Source organism: Lygodium microphyllum, chromosome 28 (assembly GCF_053477565.2).
Source record: "Lygodium microphyllum isolate KBCC chromosome 28, Lygodium_microphyllum_v1.1.10, whole genome shotgun sequence".
NCBI lineage: Eukaryota > Viridiplantae > Streptophyta > Polypodiopsida > Schizaeales > Lygodiaceae > Lygodium > Lygodium microphyllum.
Window position 1 is genome coordinate 22950175 of NC_141162.1, and position 14465 is coordinate 22964639.

Consider the following 14465-nt stretch of genomic DNA (forward strand, 5'->3'; position numbering starts at 1 on the left):
TTTGCAATACTAAAAATAGTAGGGACAGTGTCTTCTACTCAAATCAAAGCGGTAGAGGTGGAAGAGGAAGGTCAAACTTTAGAGGAAGAGGTGCTAGAAATGCATATGTAGCCCATCGATAACAAAGTACTAGATGGCAAAATAGGCAGCCTCAAGCAAATAGAGGTGCCTCAAATGTTTCATGAAGAAATTATAGACATCATAAAGAGAAAGAAACATGTGATTCAGACTATAGAAGAGCCTGTCATGTAGGGTATCACAATTGACGAGTTGACTAAGGAGAGTGATGATGAAATTCTTGTTAAGAGTGTTGCAGTATATCCAAAGATTGTGAAGAGTATACAACCAGTGCACTATGCAAAGGATCATGCACATGTAACGATTACCTGCTGTAGGAATTTTTCTAAAAGTCATTGGGCATGAGCAACCATTGAGACATTGATTAAGATTGGAGAGATGGAGGCGAATAGTCACAGCTTCAAAAAGGGCAGCACGACTCCATCAAAGCTTGCGAGGCCACCGGTAGAGAAACCCACCACCAAGTCTAAGGATTGTATATGTGTGTCTATGTGTGTATGTAGATATTGCAACAAAGAGGAAAGCTTATGAATAATGTTTATCATCACTCATGAGGCCCTTCACTTACAAGAACAAGGCAAAAACCTTGGAGCTAGAAGCCTTCGTTTAATGGCTTGCTTCCTTAAAAGATCAATATGGATAAAGCACAATGAACGTGCTCCAAGACATTAAGCATATGCATCTAGAGCTTCCAAAGAAGCATATCCATTCATAAAATATTGACATTGTTTGCATGTATAAAAGGAAGTACATGTTGATTGCTTATCAGTACATTCTCCACTCTCCCTAGCTTGTCAAATTGTATAAAACATGTGTCCTACTCTACAAAATGCTATTGGGGTTTCTCTCATGAGATTTCTCTTGAGTCTCTATCTAGTCTTGTCCTTGTGGGTCTTATTCTCTCAAGTCTCATCCCACTTATAGCTTATATAAAGGTAATGTATTTTTTGCCCCATACATAGTGTTCTACACTCATTGTTCACCTCACTCCTAGTTAATGCTTCACTCTTAGCTCCTTATCAGTGTTCTTAGTGGCTTACTTTGAGGTAAGTCTAGTTTGACCTCCATCATTATTGAGCTACTTTCTATTTGTTCTAATAACTCTTGTTTATAATTTGCATTGCCTTGATCTTGCCCTCTAAATTGTAAGCATTCAACCTATAACATTGAGTGCTAGCATAGTAAGTATTTAATACATTTTTGAAGCCTAAGGTTTGTCACATTAGCTTAAAGGCATAATGGGCATTAAACGTTAGTCATTTGATATTGTTTGTGCATTGCATTGAGTTTTGAGTTTTTCTTTCTTGTGAGTTCTAAGGCTAGGTTCAATGTTTACTTTCTTTTAAGTGATTGGTGTCACAAGTCCATCATGGCCCCTCTATACTAAATATCAAAATATATGTTTGGTGGAACTAAAAGTTATGGGTTGTATGCAATAATTTGTGGAAGCATTGTTTCATGTTGAGAACCTAAGTCAGAGCACCACAAACATATGCCAAAGAGCCAAGAAAAGCATTTTCCGGAGTCACTTGAAGAGTGGTAGAAGAGGGATATCAAGGCTTTTACTACCTTGCTTATGAGCTTTACTTCAAGGGTAACCTCCATTTTTCATTAGCCTAATTTCAAAGGCAAACCCTCATTGTCCAATCTTTCAAATATCTTATGAGATTTGGGAAGTGTTACAATGGCTTTATGAATGGAGTTCTTCTTTTTGTGCCATTGCTCTTTGAACTCAACTTTACAACCTCCCTTACACACGTGAGGAATTGGCCCAAATCTCATAAGCCTTAGTGTATTGGTAAAAGTGATCTATGTATCTAGGATTGATTATCTTTTCTAGAAGTTGGTGTTGCAATAATTTATGAAGAGTTATCAATGCAAGTCCAACTGAAGCTATAGGGGATACTAACTACTAATGCCCTCATGATGAAGGAAGGAAAGAAGAATATGAACCACCATTGGGTTCATGGAAAGAAGGGAATCTCACTTAAGATTGTTCTTGAAAGAAAACTCAACGTGTGGGATATTTAGCTATAGCTACTAATACAAAGCCTTTTATCCAAGGTAAGGCAACCCAATGTGGCTACCCCCACCTAAGAGATTCTTCCCTAACCTCATGGTGACAACCTATTAGCTTTTCCATTCAATGGGGGGACTATGGGAATTGGTATTTAAGAAGGGGCAACTAGAGCCTTCCCAAGAAATATTAGATCATTTAGATTGAGGATTTCTTTGTGATTGGTACTTCTTGGGTGTACTTTTGTTTCACTTCCTTGCATGACATCCAGTGCTAGTTTTGGGGAGATGATTTGTGAGCATAGTCCTCAGTGAGATTAGTGTCTAGGGATTAGATTTTTCTTTGACATGGAGTGGCCAACCAAATGTTATGTATGATTGATGAGAATTCGATGGCCTTCTTTGACTTTGAGAAACTCTTACTTGGACTATCCATGTAACTAGCATAGGATTAAGTGATTACTTAGTTTAAAGCCTAATTTATATGGCAACAATTTCCCATGAATAGTGCTAGAAAATCAAGCAAATAAAATGTACTATCTTGATATGGCCATCTATAATTACCTAGTATAAGATGTGGGGAATGGAATCCTCTAGTTGTGTGGCCTATATTTCCTACTATGATATGTAGGGAATAGGATTCCCTGGCTATAACCTATAATTTCCTAATATAAAATGTGGGGAATGAAATTCCCTAATTGTATGTAGGGAATCCATGTAGGCATACTTAAGAGTTCCTACTATGAGATGTGGGGAATCTAATTCCCTAGTTATATGTAGGGAATGCATTTGGACGTATGTAGGAAATACTATAGAATTTCCTACATTCCACAAGTTTTCCTATGTAGGAAATGTTTAAAAGCTCCTTGTGAAGGCCAGTGCACATGGAAAAGATTTACATCATTTCACTGAAAGTCCTCCATTGACCAAGGATAGAAGGTGGTGTATTAGGGGTATATTTAGGGATGTCCTATGGTAGAGTAGAACTACAGGCAACATGTTCATTGATGGTTGTAGGAGCATTAATAGTTGGTATAGCTTAATGATTTTCTACCTCTTCTTCCTTGTCCTCATCATCTTCTTCAGATTCCATTTCAAATTCCCAATACATGAGATCACTCATGATAGGGGAAGAATGAGTTAAAGGGTCTTCAGCTGAAAGGGAGTTGATTTTGTGGAGATTGGGTAGGTGGAATTGATTCCCCTTCCCCCATCTTCCCCCCACCCATCCCCTTCCCACCCCCCACACACACCCCCCGTCCCCCACCTCCCTTAAAAAGTGTGCTTTTGAAAATAAGGTAACCTCCCTCGAGTTAGTACCTTGAAAAACAAAAGTACTATATTTACTTATTGAGGCTCATCATACCCTTTTGTAAACTAATCCACGTAAGTTTTGTAAATGAACAATACCCTTTTGTAAAAATCATGTTTATGACATATGAAAACCCCTTTTGTGAATAAATTTATATGTCTTAAAATATTTCCTTCTATGAATGTATATATGTAAGCTTATTTTTTTTAATTCCCCTTTTTTGAACTCACGTGATACACATTTTTGTACACAATGATAGCCCCGAGGTTTTAGGTAGAGCTTTGTCTTGCTTTGTAACTTTCAAGATGCATGCTTCAAAGATTTGACTAGCTGCTCAAGTTATTGGATCATGAGTACCTCAAACCTTTTGATTCTAAGAATTGTGTATATGTATGTATGAATACAATAGTAGATGTAATGCTGAGTAATGTGTGTGTGTGGAGGGGTGTGTGTGAGTCATGTGTATGAGTATGTAAAGAAGGAGCAAGGATAAGTAGTATGTGACATGTGTCTATGTATGTACTATGAGTATGAGTACATATGTGCATGTGGTGAGTGTTTCTATATATATCCCATAACTTATAAATAATGTGGTGAATTTAATATATTTATTTTAATATTTGTTTCACATGAATGGAGAAAGAGCCTTCAAAATCTTGATATACCTTAGAAATGTTGGCAAATAAAAATTTTTGGAGTTATAACTCAACCTACTTGAGTTTCAAAAAAATATTGAAAAAATAAAAGTATAGCCATTTGGCCACATATAGCCACTAAAATCATCTATGATGCAAACTCATTGCCAAAGGCAAAAGAAATGGCATGATGTTTACATTGGATACAAAAATTCTAGCATTGAATGTTGCTATGTACTCACATGACAATGCTGCAATAAGGGACATTGAGATATGGCATAAAAGGATTGGTCATGTAAATGTTCAAAAGCTGAAGAATATGTAGCATAAGAAAGTTGTAATTTGACTCCCTAAGTTCAAGCATGTGGAATTGGGACATGTATGTCAATCGGATCAATTTGGGAAGCAATCAAGGCTTCCATTTATGAGGCATGTAAGCACTACTACTAGACCATTACAGCTTGTACATTCTGATGTATGGGGAGCCTCACAGAATGCATCTCTTGGCGGATCACGTTACTATGTGTCATTCGTAGATGACAATATTACGTACACATGGTTGTATGTGCTAAAGCACAAGAGTGATGTCGTGGATGCTTTTCAGAACTTCAAGAGACATGTGGAGAAAGAATTGGCTTGCTACATCTCATGCTTGAGATCTGATAGTGGTGGAGAATATGTCTCTAAAGACTTTGATCACTTCTTGGCATCCCATGGGATAAAAAGGCAATTGGCATGCAGGTACACACCACAACAAAATGGTATGGCAGAAAGGAAAAACAGGGTAATCATGGAATCGGCTAGAGCCATGTTGAATGAGAAGAGCCTACCAAATGCATATTGGGAAGAGGCTGTAATGACTGCTATGTATGTCATGAATCGTACACCAACAATAGGGATACATGAGGTGACTCCTCATGAGAGGCTTTATGGGATAATAGCCATCTTAAGGTCTTTGGATGTTTGGCATATGTACATGTTCCAGATGAAAAGAGGAAGAAGCTCGATCCAAAGGCAGAGAAGGCCATCTTTATTGGGTATGCAAAAGATAGGAAAGTGTACAAATGCTACAATCCTTCTAATCATGATCAGACATTGGTCTCAACAAGAGATGTAGTATTTGATGAGCTGAAATCATGGCATGAGAAGAAGACCATCTTGATGAATGATGATGATGTTTGTCAGGAAACTTATGTACATGCAGGTACAAATGAGAGTGCAAAAATTTCTAGGCTTCTAAAGATGCTACTACACCCGTTAGTCCTTGGAGAGGTAGATTGAGGACTTCAGCATCTTTGTCCATTGACATGGATATGTCAGTGAGGGGGAGAAATGTGGATAAAGGCAAAGGCAAACATGATTATGTTACAGGGCCACTCACTTATGGTTATGATTCACTTGTTGGCATTGACAGCTTGGATAGTGAGTTTGGTATTCCATCAGTTGTGACTCCTGGTGTGAGACATAGATACGTACCACCTCATGAGAGAGAAGAGTCTCATACTGCACCTCAGTTGAGGAGATCAGAAAGGGTCAGGAAGAAGCCGATGGATAGGCTTACATACAATGGCTATACAGTGAGGCACTATGCATATATGGCAAAAGTCACTAGCTTCAAGGAACCCACAAAGTTTTCTAAAGCTATTTTGGATGATCATTGGTGTAAGGAAATGGATAAGGAATATTCAACATTGATTGAAAATGACACTTGTGATTTGGTTGATCTGCCTAAAGGAAAAATGCCTATTGGTTGCAAATGGGTGTACAAGGTGAAGTGCAAATCAGATGGCACATTGGAAAGATACAAGGCAAGACTTGTGGCAAAAGGGTATGCACAACAATATGGTCTTGATTATGAGGAGACATTCAGTCCCGTTGCTAAAATGGAAATCGTGAGAATAGTGATTGCATTGGCAGCATCTAGCCTATTCCTACTGCGGTTGTTAGACGATCTACCAAACCGACTGTCAAAGACATGGTGGAAGAAATTTCAAAGAACTTGAAAGATCTTCAAATTAATATTACCTGAAGAGAACAACGACCACTTAACCCAACTTCAATTTTTTCACTATCTTCTTTCACTCCTATGAATTCTTCCAGAAATGATCGTATTCACCGATGCATGTGGTGCGATAGTCCAAACTATGAGCGGAAGGACTATTAAGAGGCAAAATGACTGAAGTTGGTGGTATGGAAGGACAGGATGATATGTTTTGAAGATACAGAGTAGCCACTTAGAACAAAATTCTGCAAAGGAGGTATGAAGTAATTATTGGAGGAATCTCTTTTGTGCTCTTCTTATGTGAAGAAAGAGGCGGAAAGAGAAGCTGTTCCACCTATGGTCTTCAATTGGAGAAGTTGCCAAAGGACAAGTCTCCTTTATGGTCTTATGCACTGCATGTAGAAAAGAAAGGTAAAGCTTCATCATCCAAACATTCATTCATAGGAGATGCAATCAGAAAAGGGATTGGATGGAATGATCGCATAGATGTCTTTTCTATCTATGCTTACATTGCAAAATCTCAAGGATTTGAAGCACTTGTTGTGGAAAAGTGAAAAAGAGTTACTGATTAACTTGAAGGATTGAAGAGGGTGACTAGAAGGAGTGAATTAGTTCTTCAACCTTCTTCTTCAAGTCCGGAGTAGAGTATGGCTGAAGTATAGAAGCCAAAAGTACAAGAAGATCAGAAGGCCCCAAAGACAAAGGATCCGAAGCCGAAAAAACAACCTAGATTCATGCTGCTATCCCATATCGATATGACCACGAACTTGAAAAAGGTACTTGAGGATCCAATTCTTAATTGCAAAATTGAATTTACTCTTGGAGAAGTCTTAGGGATTGCCAAAAGACAATTTCATGATGTTATCATCGACATCATAAAAAGAAAATGACAAGTTATTGAAGAGCCAATGCAGGATATGATCCATCGAGAGGCTTTAGCTTCGTTGAGGCTTTTCTCTATGGGCTGCAAATTGAGGAGATTGATTCTGATGAGGAGACTATTAAGGAGTTTATAGAAGGAGCTCTATGTGTGCAGTCCAAAAAAGTCTCTTCATCCTTTGCTTCAGCCCCTACAGTATGATGAGAGCAAAGATGCGCCTAGATTGGTGCCTTATAGCCATTTTCCTTGAAGTCACTGGGCTTGTGCGACTATAAAAACTACCATCAAGCTTGGTGAGACTGAGACTCATTATGTTTCTCTTTTGGATCATGGCTCTAAGATTAATGTTATAGTATGAGGTTTATATGATACTAATAGATAGCAAGTTGATGTGAATCATGGTTTCGTGTGGCCAACAACACTGCAGGAGATTTGTATGCTACTTGTCCAAACTTGAAGATTTCTATTGGAGATGTGGGTGAGTCTTATCATTCCTTTGTGCAGAACTCTTATTCTTATCCTATTATTTTGGAGTGGCCATTTATTGCTGAGTCTCAGTTTCTTTAAGGGATTCTCAGCAAAAAGTATTCTTTGCTGACATATTTTAGCAAAAGATTTGGGTGTTGCTCTTTATACACAACAAAATTTGTATTTACCGGGTGTTTTCATCGAGGGGTGAAATTTGCCAATTGTAGCAATGAAGCTAGAGTTCAGACAAAATATAAGACAATTGACAAGAAGGTTAGACCAGTTGTAGGACCACTACCTTTGAATAGTGATGAGATGATTAGGAGAGCTGCAATGCAACATCCTTTATGAGATCCTGTAGGTATCAGACATAAGTTTTTAGCTGAGACATTCAAAGAGATGAAGATTGGGACCAAATATTTTCTGCTTCCTGAAGAGGTAAGATGTTTTGAAGAAATGCTATACAGACATGAAAAAGCTTTTGCTTTCTTTCCACATGAGATTGGATGCATTGATCCTAGGGTTGTGACACCTATGGTTTTTTTTACCATTCCGCATGTCCCTTGGAATCTACAACCTATTCTTGTGCCGAGGGCTCAATCGCCCAAATTGGTAGAGCTTCTGAATGATGAATCAGGATGGGGATTCTAGAGCCATCTTCATTTCCATATTCCAACAGATGGTTCACAATTCCTAAGAAGAATGGGACACTCGGATTCATATAAGACTACAACCAGTAAACAAGGTTACTATTCGAAACGCGGGTGCAGTACCTATTGTGGATGAGTTTGCTGAGGTTTTTTATGGATGTCCTATTTATTCACTCGACTATCTTTATTCCGAATATGATCAATTCGAGCTTGCCTTTGAGAGCAAGGATTTCACTACGATGAAGACACCTCTAGGCCTTGTTCGAATGTGTATGCTTCCGCAAGGAGTTACTAATTTGGTTTCCCATATGATGAATGGGATGAACAAGGTTCTACAAGATTTTATTCTTGAGCTTACTATGCCTTTAATTGATGACTTACCTATCAAGGGTTGCTTGGAAGAAGGAAAAGATGATTCTTTAGATGACCATGGATGTACGTCTTTGTGGCTTCACATATTAGAGAAATTGAAAAGATTCTTTGCAAACTGGTGGAAGTGAATTTGAGCTTGTCAGGGTTAAAGTTAGTTTTTGGAGCCATAGAGTTTTTGATTGTTGGACATATGTGTGGATATTATGGCAGGAAGCCTTCTCCTGTGAAGGTTGATGCCATAGAGAAGATTGTGGAGATTTGCTCTTCTACTTCAGAGGTTCGCAGATTTCTTCGGCTTGTGTATTTTATCTTATTTTGAGAGCTACTCCGATTCTTCAAAAGGCAGATTATGAGTGTGGAAGACCTATTGTTTTTACTATTGATACTAGTCATATCGGCATTGAATGGATGGGCTGTTGGCCAAGACAATGCAGATGGAAATAGATATGCTATTTGGTTTGGAGTGAAAGTCCTAAAGGAGCGACAATGAAAGTATTCACAAGTTAAGAGAGAGCTCTTAGGAGTTGTCACAACTCTCAAGAATGACAGAGACTACTTCATTGGTGCTACTGTGGTGGTCGAGACTGATTGTTTGCCTCTTCTAGGTATAATCACGAGTTGTTCTACTACAGATATTACCATGCTTAGGTGGATTGGGTACATAAAATCCATGAATCCTGAGTTCACACACATAGCAGGTAAAGACAACCCAATAGCCGATATGGTTTCACAAGAAAGATATGATGATATGCATTTTTCTTACATTGATGATGCTGAAGATGGGGCTGATCTTTCAGCCATGCATGCTGATCATATTTGCCATGTGATTGCATTGGAAAGATTTGATGAGTCTTTGTTTACAAGAGAGTATTTACAGATTGGTCGTTATTTGAGTACTATGTCTAAACAAGATGCATGGATTGATTCATACTTCAAGAAGATTAGAAGAAAAGCTTATGGTTTCTTCTTGCGAAGTGGGTTATTTTGGAAGCATCCATGAAAGCGAGGAGGATAGCTATTGAGAGTTGTCTGTGATAGAGCTTCACAAGTACGAATCATGAAAGAACTCCATGAAAGTCTTTGGGCTAGGCATCAAGTTGTTTGGGAAACCTATGAGAAGATCAAAGAGTGCTATTGGTGGAGAGGCATGTATAGAGATATCTCACAGTTTGTTGAGACATGCCCTAATTGTCAGTTGTTCTCTTCAATGAGGCATAGAGATGAGCTTCATCCTACCTACCCACAATGTATTCATTACAAGTGGGTTCTTGATTTGATTACAATGCATGTTGGTTTGTGGCTGATGCGTTACATTGTTTTGGCATGGGAAGATCTCACAAATCAAGTGGAAGGAAGAGCATTACGGATGAAATCTACTTCAATGGTTTGTTAGTTTCTATTGGAGGATATTATTTGCAGGTATGGATGTATTGGAAACATTAGTGCAGATAGAGGTGAGTTGGATGATGATGAGGCTAGGGAGTTTTTCTCTTGCCTTGGCATTAAACTTGCTTTGACTTCGGTATATAATCTAGAAGGCAATGGGAAGAGCAAAAGAGGCCGTACGTCGATTGTGAAAGCCTTGGCCAAAGCATGCAGTGGACGAGTTCAAGAGTGGCCTAGGTTGTTGCCTTATGCCTCATGGGCTGATTGCACTACTGATAGTGTGACCACAAATTATATGCCAGCTGAGTTAATGTATGGGAAGAAGCCAATCATGCCTACAGAAACTTGCACACGTCTTGCAGTGCTTTATCGTGGCAGCAAGAAGAGATGATTAGAGAAGATATTTTGGCTCTTCGTATTCGTCAGTTGGAAAGAAGACTTGAGGATGTTGAAAGAGCAATTCAAAAGCTCAAAGAGGCTAGGATTCGCAACAAAGACCACTTTGATAGCAGATGCAAATTGAGGCCGAAAGAAATTAATGGAGATTGGGTGTTGGTCTATGACAATAGTCTAGACAATGAGTATAATGCTATCCGCAAGGTCTCCAAACGATGGTTTGGGCCCTATTTAGTGTAGCATGTCCATGACAATGCTACATATTGCTCAGTAGAGCTTGATGTTATGGCCTTGTGGATTCTAATTGCAGGGAAGAGAATCAAACTATTCAAGAGAACAGATGATGTAGCCTATGTAGTCAGGGAGTTGCATGATGCGATTTATTATGGACTTGAGCCAAGAGATGATGAAGATGAAGATGAGGATATTGCAGATGCTTTTACAGAAGATGAAAAAATTGCATTGATTGTCGAGCTTGGTGGTGATGAGGATGGGTAGTTGTGGCCCATCCGGAGGATGTGCATGTTTGGAGGGGACAGATGTCGTGACGCTATACGTCCACCACTGCAAATCTACGGGCAGAAGTTTTTCGCCAAGAATTTGATCATATTACTCAGTGTCATTAGGAATTTATTTTCTATTGTGTGTGCCTCTTTGTTTGTATTTGCATGATACACGAGAACATGTAATTAGGCTAAGCACAATTTCTTCATTGCATTCATAATTTTTTTTGTGGATGCATCGCTTGATTGATTGCATAGCATGGATTCTAATTTGTAAACTACATGAATGATTGGGCACGAAGTTCTTTTCCAAATCATGTTCTTTGATAGGTCACATTGCATGGAAAAACAAGTTCAAATGAAGAAATCCATTTTGAAAACTCAAGGATAAAAGGAAAAGGTACTAAGTATTATTGTCAACGAGTATTTCTTCAAGGGACATGTATGTCCAGTGTTCTAGCCTGTAAGAAGCACATGAAGAGTTTGATAAGGTGCCAAGTTGAAGCATTGCATCATAGGGCATAATGATCATTGGATTGGTTATATGTACACTGACTTGGCCAAAATTTATGAGTATGCAGGAAGAATCCAAGGAAGAAAATAATCCATTATTCCCATTTTGACTATGCCAAACGATGGTACTACTCATTCAGTTTCTGATTTGACTAGATATATTACTGAGGGACAACTTTACATTGATGAACAACTCCAGAATTGATAGGTTTATCCTCCAATCAATGTTCTTCCATTTCTTTCATGATTGATGAAGAGTGCTATTGGGAGGGAATCACAAGAAAAGATCATGCGAATGTTTAAAATAAACTCTATGCTATCTATGCAATTGGAAAGAGCATGCAAGCTAAAACATGAGAACTAAAGCATTTATTTGATTACAACTTTTGGAAAGGAAGGAGGAGTGCATGGAGTGTTTTTTGGCATGCTTGAGTGGCTTATATGGGTTCCCTCCTTGAGGGAAGATCAAAGCACAGCAATGTAATCTCTGATGTCCATCAAAGACAAATTTAAGAATGCTTTTTTAAAAGTTTTTCGTTGGCACCTTAACAAAAGAAGCCGAACGATATTTTGGTTTGAAGCTTTTTCTTAAGCTTTACGAATACATTGAACAAATATAAAAGGTATAAGAGGAAGTGTGAGGGAGCATCGGAAGACTGCAACGATCGAGGTTGTGAGGAAGAAGATGGCATCAACAAGGGAAGGAAGAAGGGTGGAAGCATCAACGAGATTTGAAGAACGAAGGAAGTAGACAAAGTAGCAAAAATGACACGGAGCAGAAGACGAAGATTGGAATGACGACGAAGGTGGGGAGGAGAAGTTGACAACGAGGACAATAATGGAAAACGAGGAAGAGAATCCACTTACGAAAGCTGCGGAGGATGTGAAAGAGGGATGATATGACACAGGAAGGAGAGTAGCTATGATAACCAAGTGGAGCTCAAGTCAACGACGAGGACAAGGATAAGGCTGCAATAAAGCCGAAGGAGGAGATGTTCAAGAAAGCGGAAACTCAGACGCTGCTGTCGAAGAAAAAAGGACATATGAAGCAAAAGCAACCAAGGGTGGCAATCTCATTATCATGCCTTGAAGGACGGTGCCACCTTCCGCAACGAGCTTCTCCACTTGATTGATAAGCTAAGGGTCAAAATTTGTATGTTTAACGGTCTTAAACGCATCATTCGAGTCAAGTCAAGAACATCTTTCCAAAGCTTGAAGATCCAGAGTTGAGCCTGTTAGAAAAGTAATATAGCTTTTTGAAGCTGAATCAGATAAAGCTTCTAAGGACCTATACATAGGCGTCTGAAAATTCAATATCCTCTTATTATACAGTGAGACACCTTTAGATACTGATTATCCGATTATGGTGGCTTACCACTATGGAGTAAAAGCTATTGATTGTCACCTTTGCGAAGATAAATCAAGGGTATGAAGATGGCATAAGGCCACAATCAAGACCAAGGCTTCAACGAGTTCTTAGCTTCACCAAATGATTATTTCAAGGGTGCTTTATCATTGAATTGATATATATCAAATTTCCCTTGCATACTCACCACATCTCAGCATACGATTGTGATATCTTTTATTCACATCTTCTTCTATATTTTAGTGCTTATACCATGGAGAGGATTTCTTACCTTGGAAGATCATTTCTTTGTGTCTTGTTCCTGAATGTAAAGCAAGTTTGAACGTATATATGAATTCTTCTGTCTTACCTTGCCTACATATGTATTTGATTAAATGGGAAACCTAATCATTCTTCTACTCCACATATTTTCCTTGAGTTGAATACTCTTCATCATCCTTTGCTCCCATATCGAGTAGCATCCATGTCGCGAGCGACATTCATGAACCCCCCACACGAATCCCCCTCTCTTTCTTTCTCTCTTTCTCTTTCTTTGTTACCCCTCTCTTTGTTTCTCTCCACCCCCCATTGTCGCAGAGAAGACAAAATGGAGAGTGGAGGGAGAGGTGGATATAAGGGTGAAGTAAAGAGAAGAAGGATAGTGGAGAGAGAGAGAGAGAGAGAGAGAGAGAGAGAGAGAGACAGAGAGAGAGAGAGAGGGAAGGAGAGAGGAGAATGAGTGTGAAAAAAACAAGGGGGCCAAGAGGAACGAAGAGAGAGGCAACAAAGAAAGAGAAAGAGAGAAAGAAAGAGAGGGAGGAGAGAACACCAAACGCAGAGTGAAGGGAAAGGTGGATAAAAGGGTGAAGTAAAGAGAATTAGAATGATAGTGGAAAGAAAAAAGAGAGCTAGAAAGAGAATTTGAGAAAAAGAGAGTTAGAAAAAGCAATAAATAGAGAGTGAGAGAAAGAGAGAGAAAAACAGAAACAATGAGAGAATTAGAGAGAACAAAATTATAGAAAGAGAATGGTAGAGGAAGAGAGGCATGAAGAGGGGTGGGGAGACAGTTTTTCAATGCCTTGTTTTATGAATTTTTTATTTTGGATCTTTAATTTTGATTTTAGAGAGATGGTCGAGTGTGAATGAAGAGGAAACAAGAGAAAGACATAGAGAAAAGAAGGTACGGAAAGAAAAAGAGAGAAGAAGTGAGAGTAGGGAGGGAAGATGGGGGGGATAAAGAAACATTTATAGAAATAGAGGGGTAGAGAGAACCAAAGAAGGATGAAGGGAGGCAAATAAAAAAAGAAACAGAGAAAGAGAACAAAAACATATCGTTTGTTGTAACGTAGACAAAATGGAAAAGGATGATGGTCATGATGTCCAAGATCACGAGGTGTATCTTAATCAGCGTGTCGTGTGTCCTTAATGCTCTCAATGCAAGTTGGCAATTAGACAAAAGCATCGCTTGTCTATAGAATACGTATGATGCTTTGGCGAGTTCCAATCAAAGATCATTGATCAGGCAATCTCCAACTTTGTGTGAACATTTAGAAAAGTGTGTATCAATCATGCCTTACATTCGTAAACTAATTGAATATCATATACGAAAACATTAGATGTTGCCGTGATGCTGTGCATCTACCATTGCAAACCTGAGGGTAGAGTTTTTTTTTTCCAAGAATTTGAACACTTTAGTCAGTGTCATTAGGATTTTTATTTTCATTGTGTGTGTGTGTCTTTTTATTTTTATGATTTTGTGGGAGATGCTACATGGGGAGAAAACATACTATGGAGTGATGAATTTTGCCACGAATCATTGTTTCCATAATTTTGTGCAAGGGGATTTTGGCATTGCTGGGAATCCAATGACAAATCTAACTTTAAAGCTTCAAGACAAGAGACTTCTGTG